Here is a 10811-nt window from a genome sequence, read left to right on the forward strand (position 1 = left end):
ATTAACTTCCAGAACCTCAGTTCCTGTAACATGCTGTGGTGATCCTGAAATGGATGAAACTTTATGAACGGACTGTTGTGCTACTTCATCTTCAGCAACAACATGGATTATCTCAGGTGATGGTAAAGTAGAGTAAATGGACTATTTTTAACAAAAACAGGGATTGTCTCATGTGGTGGAATAGTAAAATGTAAGGACTACAAGAAAGTATCAGTACTTAGACTGCAGGGAGATATATAGCCCTTGGTACATCAGAGTTTTCTTGATATTCAACAGACTGCTGTCAGCATCTATTTCTTTAGTTCTCTGAGCACCTGCAAATATATAACAAATAAAACTTAATCTCTCTATTCTTTTAAAGTAGTCTCACTACTCCTCACACCACACATCTCATGACTTTCAATAGTCAGAGCTTCCTCACAAGGATTACTAAATCCGATCTCTCATCTACCTCTCCTTTTTCCAAGAAGGATCATGCATCTCTTAAATTCTGTTTTTCTCTCAATCTTTTCACACATCTCACAGAAAAAAGGCTCAGAAAGATTGTCCTACAGAAATAAGAGGTGGCTAAAGAAGGGTGATCTGTGGTCATACAACTAGAGGTAGTCCTTAATAAGGCCTAGAAGTAATCATGCCAACATGATTTATATCATGAAAAATAAATGCTGAAAAGACTGAATCAGTATTTAGAATAAATGCTGATAAAGTAATAACAGTATTTATACCTTGTGAATACGTAATTTAGCTCACAGTTGATACCGTAGTTATGACAGTTGTTGTTTATCAATAATGAGAACCTCCATTTAAATTGGAGAGGATTTGATTAGGTAACTGTCATGTACCATGATCTCAAACCTTGTTCTTCTTGCAAAGAACTAACACTTGAATGTATTTATTGAAAGCTATCACAGAGTCTTCAGTAAAACCGATGAAACCTCTGCATCTCTGTTAGTATCATTAAGATCTACCTCAGCAAGTAGTCTCTAACAAACTAAATGTTGTTTCTGAGTGGTGAGCACAATTCAAGAATTATATCACTTGATTTTTGGCAACATTTGAGAAAAGAATTTAAGTGTTTCAATTGTGAGAAGAAACTTAAGATTTAAGATCTGGTGGACTTTGTATACTTTTTATTCAAATCTCTCTATGGACTCAGGAAAGCACCAAGGACATGCTATGACACTCTCTCAGAATTCTTACTTGAAAATGGATATACTAGAGGTATTATAGATAAAACTTTGTTTCATAAAATGCATAAGACTAATATGATATTATTGCAAGTATATGTTGACGATATTATATTTGGTTTTGCTAATGATGATCTTTGTAAAAAAATTCCAAGTTAATACAGAGTAAGTATAAAATGAGCATGATGGGATAGTTAAATTATTTTCTTGGATTACAAGTGAGTCAAAGAAAAGATGGGATGTTCATTTGTCAATCAAAGTACATCAGAGAACTTCTCAAGAAGTACAATCTAAAAGATTCAACTCCGTAAAAGACTTAATGCCAACAGCCACTAAGCTTGATCAGGACAAAACTGGTAAGAAGGTTGACACCACAAGCTATAGAGCTATGATCGACTCAATGTTACATCTTACAGCAGGTAGGCCAGATATTATGTTTACAACATGCTTATGTGCTAGCTTTCAAGTTGACCCTAAAGATCTCATCTTATAGCTGTTAAACGGATTTTTAGGTATCTAAAGGGAAGTGTTAGGTATGAAATGCACACAGGGGGTGAATGTATATTTTTTGATTTTTCTTTCTTAAAAACTTTTTGATATGTTTTCAATAAATCGAGTTATGTGTTTATCTTACTTGAACTTCACAGACTAAATGATTTGTAGTGATAATTAATTGACTGTAGAAAAATAGAGAAACCAATTATCAAAACACACTTGATCTTTATATTAAAAGTCAAACATATTGTGCTACAAATCTAAGTTCTTGATATTCCAGAACTTAACTTCAACTTCTCGAGAGAATACAAGAAAATCTAAACTGTTGTGTTACTGATTGAACTAAGGACCCGTGACATGTCTTATAAATCAACATGCATAGTTCACATAAATTGCACTAAAATAAACTGACATATTTTCTATAGATCTTTTGTCTATTTCTATTTTAAGTGCTGCACATATGCATTTGTCCAGTTCATCTTGACCCTTGATCTTCAAGCTGCATTTATAGGCTTTCCATTTTAATGATAAACCAGTTTATTGACAGATAATTTTGAATCTTCAGTATAGATGCATTCTGTAGTTGAAGCCGTTATCGAGATCTTCAAAATGTATAGAGATGTCTGTATCGCGATATAGAATGACTTGTCGATATCTCCATTTCTCTACATGTGTAAATGACTTGTCGATATTTCCACTTCTCTACAATTGTAAATGACTAGTTGATATCTCTTCTCCTCTACATATGTAAATGACTTGTCGATATCTTCACTGCTCTACATGTGTAAATGACTTGTCGATATCTCCAATTCTCTACATGTGTAAATGACTTGTCGATATCTCCACTTCTCTACATGTGTAAATGACTTGTCGATATCTCCACTTCTCTACATGCCAAACTGACTTTTCGACATCTCTAATTCTCTACAGGCCAAATTGACTTGCCGATATCTCCACTTCTCTACATGCCAAATTGACTTGTCTACAAGTAAAGTGACTTCTTTATAAGTGAGATGACTTCTCTACAAGTCAAATTGACTTCACGATAATCTTGAGTAGTTCCCGATATACTTCTTGACATTTCTTGATCTGTGACTTCTTGACATTTAACTTAGAATATTTTTTAATATATAATATTATTCTTCACCAAAGTATTTATCTTCATTCTGAGGCATGATCAGGCTTGATCTTTGTTAGGAATATGTCATAGGCTTGATGATAAGTTCACCAAGACACAATAGTAGATTTAATTTGGTGTTTTTGTAGCTCTCAACAAATAATTTACTTTAACATCCGTTGAGAGAGTAGCTTATGTCTTAATAAGTTTTGTAACACATTCCTGTATACTACAATACCTTAAAGATCTAGAAGTTGTAGGATATTCAAAGTAATATTGACTACTAGATTGATATGCAAAATAGGTTGGCCAATTGTATATATTAGATGCCTTATAATTTTGCATAAGTAAAATGGAGTTACTGCTATGGAAGACTTTTAACGGATGATTATACAAGGTTTCTACAGATGATCCAAGTCACACTCAACGGATGATCTAATGAAGTTTCAATGGATGACCCAACACAGTTTCAACGGATGATCCAATAAAGATTCAACGGATGTTCTAATTCAAATTACAGTTGATAGTGACTTGACAGTCACATGGGTTGATTATATGTAAATGGAATGTGGCAGCCTATTTACAGGTTTTAGAGAACAAAGAAGCATTTCTATTTCCATGCTTACTTGAAGAAAATCAAAGATACTGGATGGAGAAATGAAGAAGCATGTGATTAGACAAAGAAACATTTTGTTTTATTAGTTTGTTTTAGTCACTTGTATCTTGGTAATATATAAACCAAGAGTAGCTAGAAGTAAATAAAGTACTTGAAATAGAGAAATAGAAAAAGCTGTACTTGTGAAGAATTTCTCTGTTCTTGTAATTCTACTTGTAAGCAGCTGTATACAAACCTTGCATTACAGAGTTCTCAATCTTATATATATCTCTGGTGGAAAAGTTCAATCCACCAGAAAGTTTTTAAACACTTGTGTTTAATTACTTTGTGTTTGATTACTTTAATATTTTCATTCCGCACTTTTGCTTAATCAAACACTGTTATATATTTAAGATAGAGTAGTTCTTGAAATCGAAAAAGAACCAGAATTACATTTAACCCCCTTCTGTAATTCTTTATTAGATTTTTTGGGAATAACAATCTTCTTCCAGAGATTTATTCCTAGCTTGTTGGATGTTTACTGAAAAATACTCAAATATAGTGTTCTTTAATATTTTTATAGACTCAAGAAATACCATTACAAATTACATAAAAATTACAAGTCAATTAAATTTTAGGATTGTCAATATGACTTAGTCTTGATATATTAAGGCATGTCTTGCACAACAACCTACCAATCTGCGAGAAGGTCACTTGTCACAAATTCATGCATGATATTGAGATTAATCCCAAGCTAAAATTAAAAATAAATAGAAATACATACATAAATGTAATCTAACAGTTACAAATGAAAATTGAGTTCAAAGAATCAGCTAAAATTTCCATATCCCGACTGAGATCTAATCAAGTCCTTCAGCCTTACAGGGCATTCTAGTTCTTCAATGATCTCGGTTCCTCTTAGTGCTTCCACAAGTTTTAGCCATTCATTTAATGAGTAATTGTCAAGATACTCTTTAGCTCAGTCCTCTAGCCTTCAGTTCATTTGATCTTTTCTCCATTCTTTCTACTCTTTAGCCTTTTTGATAGAATTTGTTTCTCTTTCATCCTTCTCTTTTTCCCTTCTTTCATATCTATCTTTCAACCTCTTAGCCAGATCCACCTTTCTTAGTTTTGTGAATCAATCATTCTCAGTCATTAAACTGATCACTCTTTCAGGTTCCATTGTTGAGTAATTTTCTATTACTTCCTTATTGAGTAGGTTGAATGAGCCATCTTTGAAGTAAATCCTCGCCTCTCTCAGAGTATTAACATAGACTTTGACTATGAATTCAGCTTGTTGATCATTGTTGTCATCTTCTGAGATTTCTTCTGAAATTGGTAGAAAATCTTATTAATTAAAGTAAGCCCATGATATAACGACTCGTGTATTTTTATTTTTATTTTTATTTTATTTCTAATATTTGAAAGTGTAATAAAAGTTTAAGTAAATAAATAAAAGGGTGTGTATTTATTTTGGCAGCGGTTACTAGTTGTTATTTGATTATCTATGATTTGTGGATATGTGGTTGGAAATTTTTTTGATTTATTGGTGAGTCATATGATTTTATTTCGCTTGTAAAAGTGATTTTATAGTAATTTTAATTCCATAAATATTTGGATTGTCTTTAAAATTTGTTTTCTAATTTTATAATTTCAATAATTATTTTTAGGACTTTATAAAATTGAGAAATCAATATTTCGTTAATTATTCATTTTTAAATGATTTTATGAGTGTGTTAAATGCTAAAATCCATATTTAATTATGGGAATCTTTAAAAATTATGAAACTTATATTTTATTAAGTTTGATTTATTCTGAGAATTTAAAAATTATTTTGGAAATTTTCGGAAATCGTTTTACCCGCGCGTTGTTTTGTTATTCGTTAAAAAGTGGGTATAAAGCGTACCTTAAAAATTGTTTAAAAATTTCGAAATTTACATTTTTATTTACTTCGGGATAATTATAATATTTTAGTGTTGTTTTTGTAATTTTCGGAGGTTGTTTCATTCGCACCTCATTCTGTTAATTTCGAGTTTCGGGGGTTCTTGCGTGCAATATGAATCGTTACTGGTACATTTCGGTGTTATAAATCGGGATTAATTCAGGAATAGCCACGTATCTCTTTTATTTGGACATGCGGCTTGGTAAGCAGAAGTGTGGTGGTAGTTTGGCTGCATCTTCTCTCTTCCTCTCTAAATTCTCTCATCTCTCTTTCTCTTATTCTCCTCTTTCTCTCCTCTTTCTTTCCATCGCCTCTTCTGTTCTTTCTGTTTCTCATTTTCCGGCACTGTTCCTCCAGTTGCTTCTTTTTCCGCTAATTAATCCGGCCATTTCCTTTCATCTTGTTTTGGGTATCGATTTGATTCAGTCATATTCGTAAATATATGTGTGTATGCATGTGTATCTATTGTGTGTGTAAGTATTGCGTTGTGTGTGTGTGTTTTCCGGGATGGTTCCCGGCCGATCTGTGTTTTGGCGTGGCTGTGATGGTGCCGCGTGTTACCCACGCGCGGGTGCTTTGTTCTGTTCACTCTCGACTTTTAATTATTATTTTTCGATTTTCTGTAGGAATTATTTGATTAATGTTCGTGATATTACTAATAATTCGCGTGGGAAAACAAATTTAATAATCGGTGAAATTTATTCGGACACCCGTATATTCTCGGGCACCAATAAATTTTGTCCTCGTACCGCGATGACTCGTTACGAGCGGACGGTGATGACGATGTTCTGAGTCCTAAATATTTTAATAAATAAAATTTGTATAAATTATATTCGGGACTAAAATTTAGCTATGTGACGATTCAAATTGATTTCGTTGGGATTTGACGTCGATTGATGTTTCGACGGGTAGACCTATAAACAGAGGAGTCGCTGTCCAATTTTTCTAAAAATAGCCTTAAATTATAAATCGAGTTCATATACCTCGTTTAATATAAATTAAACTCTGATTGCTATGTGCACCACTATTAAGTATATGTTATTGATATTAATATATTTACTAGTCGAAAATTATAGCGATGGGTAATTAGTTAGTGAGGAAAAGTCAAGCATAATCGGATGTCTAACCTAGGATGTTTCGATTTCGTAGGTTCGTGTCAAAGGACCCGGTAGCTCAAATCAATTAGAGTTAAGCCAAAGTTAGTGCAAAGCTTCGCAAGGCAAGTACCCCTGAACTAATCTTTTACAGTTCAGTATATATGAATAGTTGTTTATTTAAAATAGATACTGGAGCATAACGTTTTAAGTTACGTATTCCGCGTATTTAAATATGTTTTGTTAATTGAGGTTTTGGGGAAAAAGTAACTTCTGAAATTGCCTATCTCTAGATTATGATTAAGATTAAAAAGGGATTTTAGAATGTGTGCTGTAATGTTTTAAAAAGAGATAGGTGTAAATGGTTTTGGAAACTGGATAAAAATAAATGAGATATTGGATGGTCAGTTGGCGTAAGAGGTCCGTTATTAGGTAACGGCCCAGCATGGTTGCGTAAGAGGCGAAGTCGGATGCGCGCACTGGTAGTCCGCTTAGTCCAGCGTGACAGAGACCTAGCTAGTCTCTGAGTTCCGGAACAAAATTTGTGGTGGGATAGACTGATCAGCTATCCCTAGAATTCACCCTCTTTTATATATCTGATAAAGTTGGAATAGTTTATAGTCCCCGTAACGGGACCGGTGATTTATTGGTCCAGCAATGGACAGTGGTTTTGGAAAGGAAATAGCATGCTAAAATTGAACTCTGGTATTTTTACACAGCACACTACAGATGATGTTATTTTGCAAAGCATGCTAGTTTTGATATCCAGTTTATACCTGTTTTACAGATTTCTCGTATATCAGTTTAATATCTGTTCCTGTATTGTTTTATACAATTTGTTACTGGTTATTCATATAGAGGTACTGTTGAGCAATAGATTTCTCACCCTTGCAGCTTGTTTTGTATTTATTTATTACAGATGTTTAGAAGACCAGGTCAGCGTAGAGTGTCAGCCTCCAGTCCTGGCTCCTCTGAGGTAGTTTGTATCAGGCCCTGAGGTCTAATGAGTTGCTGTAATAAGTGAGAGTGTATGGTTTTGAATAAGTTAGTGTGTGTGTTGTAACCTAAATAATACTTGAACTTGTTTCGGCTCCTGGTTGGAGTCGTGTATTATAATAAAGTTTATTTAGCAGTTTTTGTTATAATTTATCATATTTTTGGTGACGTCAGCCCCTGACCCCGGGGTTGAGGCCATCACAGTTGGTATCATAGCCACAGGTTCAATTCCCTAATTTAGGTTAAGAGATGAGTTAGTAAGGTGTAGGAAGTATGTCCTATAGTGTGAGTCAGCAACTCATGTTGAGGAGCAACCTTAAGTGTAAGTCGAGGGTTCCGACGGCGTTACCCTGGCATCTATTAATATTTTAATAGACTTGCCCTAACCTTGTTCTGTGTTTCCTGTATATTGTTATGATTGGCAGTGGCCTATAGTGATCTCCAGTTCTCCTTCTCGGGGAAACCCGTCAGACTCAGATGATTCAGATTCTGAGCGGACCTTGGATGTTATAGCCGAGGAGACTTCCATGCCTCCTCCACCTGTTCCTCCAGTTGTACCAGGAGGTGTGTCAGGACCTAGTATCCGTCCTCGCTGGATACGAAGGTCAGTGTCGGCTGGGATTTCCCTCCAGGATGTGGTCCTAGTTCCTCCACCTCGAGACCACCTGTTCCTCCCTCTATTCCTTCAGGTACATCCTCCCCGATCCCTTACCATGTTCACCGAGCGGTGAACCAGTCTTTGATCAGAGAGCAGAGCCCAGGGTTAGCAGCTCAGATTGACCAGATTCCGGTCGAGCCTTTCCAGGGTATTCCTGCCCCTTCCCCAGATGTGCAGGAGAGAGTTCGATCCTTGACTCGGGCTGCAGTAGAGAGAGCTCGGACCATTGACCATTTTATTAGCTCCGAGTTTAGAGCTGTTCAGTACCAGGATCTTGTGAACTGGTTGGTATTTGAGTTAGGATCCATTGGTAGCAGTGGCAGTGGCTAGTTTAGACTTGCAGGAGTGAGATACAGAGCTCGGAGTTAATTACAGGAGTTCTGTGGATGTTTTTCTTATGTATGTTTTCTTTGTATTGTAGCTTGTATTAGGCGGGGCTGCTATGACAGCCAATTTTGTTGTGTACTTAGTATGCTATGATTGTTGTACTGTAGTTGTTAGATGGATTTGTACTGTTGTTGTACTACTATTTTCTAATGTTACAGTTGTCGGTTTTATTTTATTGCACTTTTGTTATTGCTGTTATTGTTATTGTTGTAATTGTTTCTGGATTGTCAAATTTGGTTATGAATCATGGGTGGACCCCAAATAAACAGGGAAGGGAATATTTAATTGCGACTGCATTCTCCTGATGTATAAAACTGTTGCTACCCGGGGGCACAATTTGCATATAAAACCTTTTTATTGTGTTTCAGGAGAATGCCTCCCAAGAAAAATTTCCCGTCCAATTTCTCTAGTAGGAACTCTGAAGGGGGCCCAGTCATGGATGGATTACTAGATTTGCTGCGCCAATAGTCTAATCAGATGGCTCAGCAGCAAGAACAATTCCAGCAGTAGCAACAACAATTCCTACAACAGCAGCAATTTATACAACAACAACATCAACAAATCCAACAACAGTTACAGCTTCAACATCAACCCCAGCCAAGAGAATCGAACCAGACTGTTAGTTTCAAGTCTTTTCAGTCAGTTAAACCCCTAGAGTTTAAGGGCGAGGTAGACCCGATTGCTGCTAGAATTTGGCTTAAAGAAATGGAGAAAGCCTTCACCCTTACTCAGGTGAGTGATGATTCTAAATCAGATTATGCCAGTTATTTTCTGAAGGGTGAAGCAAGTTTTTGGTGAGAATCTGCGTGTGCCTTAGAAGGAGTAGACCCTGTTTCTTGGGCTAGATTCACGGAGCTGTTCCTAGAAAAGTATTTTCTAGATTGTTTGCAGAGTCAGTTGGAAGTAGAGTTTTTGGAATTGAAGCAGGGAGAAAGGAGCGTGGCTGAGTATGAGGCCAAGTTTACAGAGTTGGCTCGACTAGCCCCTGGATATGTAAACACTGAGATTCAGAAAGCTAGGAGATTTCAGCAAGGACTAAAGCCAGAAATTCGTAGCGGAGTGGTAGCCTTGCAACTTAAGACATATACCTCTGTAGTTCAAGCCGCCCCGGTGATAGAGAGTGATCAGAAGTTGGCCTCCAAGGAAAGGGGTGATCGGAAAAGAAAGTTTGAAAGTGGTACAGCTAATGCAGACCAGGAAGAGTCCAGTCAGAAGTTCCCAAGGAAGTTTGGCCGGAATAAGAATCGGAGATTTAGAAGGCAAGGTATGGCTCAAACAAATTCAGGTGCACTTCAGTTGCCTCCGCCCCAGTCCAGTCAACCAGACCAGTTGTGGATTGTAAGTTATATGGTAAAAAGCATAGTGGTCTGTGTCGGAAGGATGTCCAGTGTTTTAAATGCGATAAAAAGGGTCATTATGCGTCAGAATGTAACCCAGGAAATGTCGGAGTCACTTGCTTCAGGTGTGGTAAGGTTGGGCACATCTCCAGAAACTGCAAGACGGCTACTCAGGGTAATGTAGGAGGTAATGAATCTCAAGGACCAGCAACTAGTACAGCGAGAGCCAGAACCTTTAAAATGACCAATAAATCTAATGCTCAAGACTCAGATGTGGTTGCAGGTACGCTTTCTCTAAATTCAGTACCTGTTAAGGTTTTATTTGATTCAGGAGCATCTAAGTCCTTTATATCTAAAGAATGTGTAAGTAAAATGAATTTGATGTTGGAAAATTTAGATGAGCCCTTATCAATAGAGGTAGCTAATCAGGATAAAGTCTCAGTAAACCAATTCTGCCCTAGATGTCAAATAAAAATTTGCGGGCATTTCTTTTTGGTGGATCTAATACCTTTTCAGTTAGGAGAGTTTGATATAATTTTAGGAATAGATTGGTTGTCTCGGCATAAAGCAAATATTGATTGTAAGAAAAAGAAAGTTTTGTTATACTCAGAAGACAACAAAAGGATAGTTTATCAAGGACAAAAACAGGATAAGCAATTTCTTTCTATCTTGGAAGCAAAGAAGTTATTAAGACAAGGTTGTGAAGCATACTTAGCTCATGTTGTGGACACTGAGAAGAGAATACCCGAATTGAAGAAGATTCCGGTAGTTAATGAATTTTCAGATGTGTTTCCAGACGAGTTACCAGGATTACCACCAGATCGGGAGATTGAGTTTTCTATTGATTTGATTCCGGGAGCAGAACCAGTTTCAAAGGCACCTTACCATATGGCCCCAGTAGAAATGAAATAACTAGCTAAACAACTTCAGGAACTTTTGGATAAAGGGATAATCAGACCAAGTGTATCTCCGTGGGGTGCGCCGGTATTGTTTGTGAAAAAGA

Source organism: Apium graveolens, chromosome 2, assembly GCF_009905375.1.
Source record: "Apium graveolens cultivar Ventura chromosome 2, ASM990537v1, whole genome shotgun sequence".
Lineage (NCBI taxonomy): Eukaryota > Viridiplantae > Streptophyta > Magnoliopsida > Apiales > Apiaceae > Apium > Apium graveolens.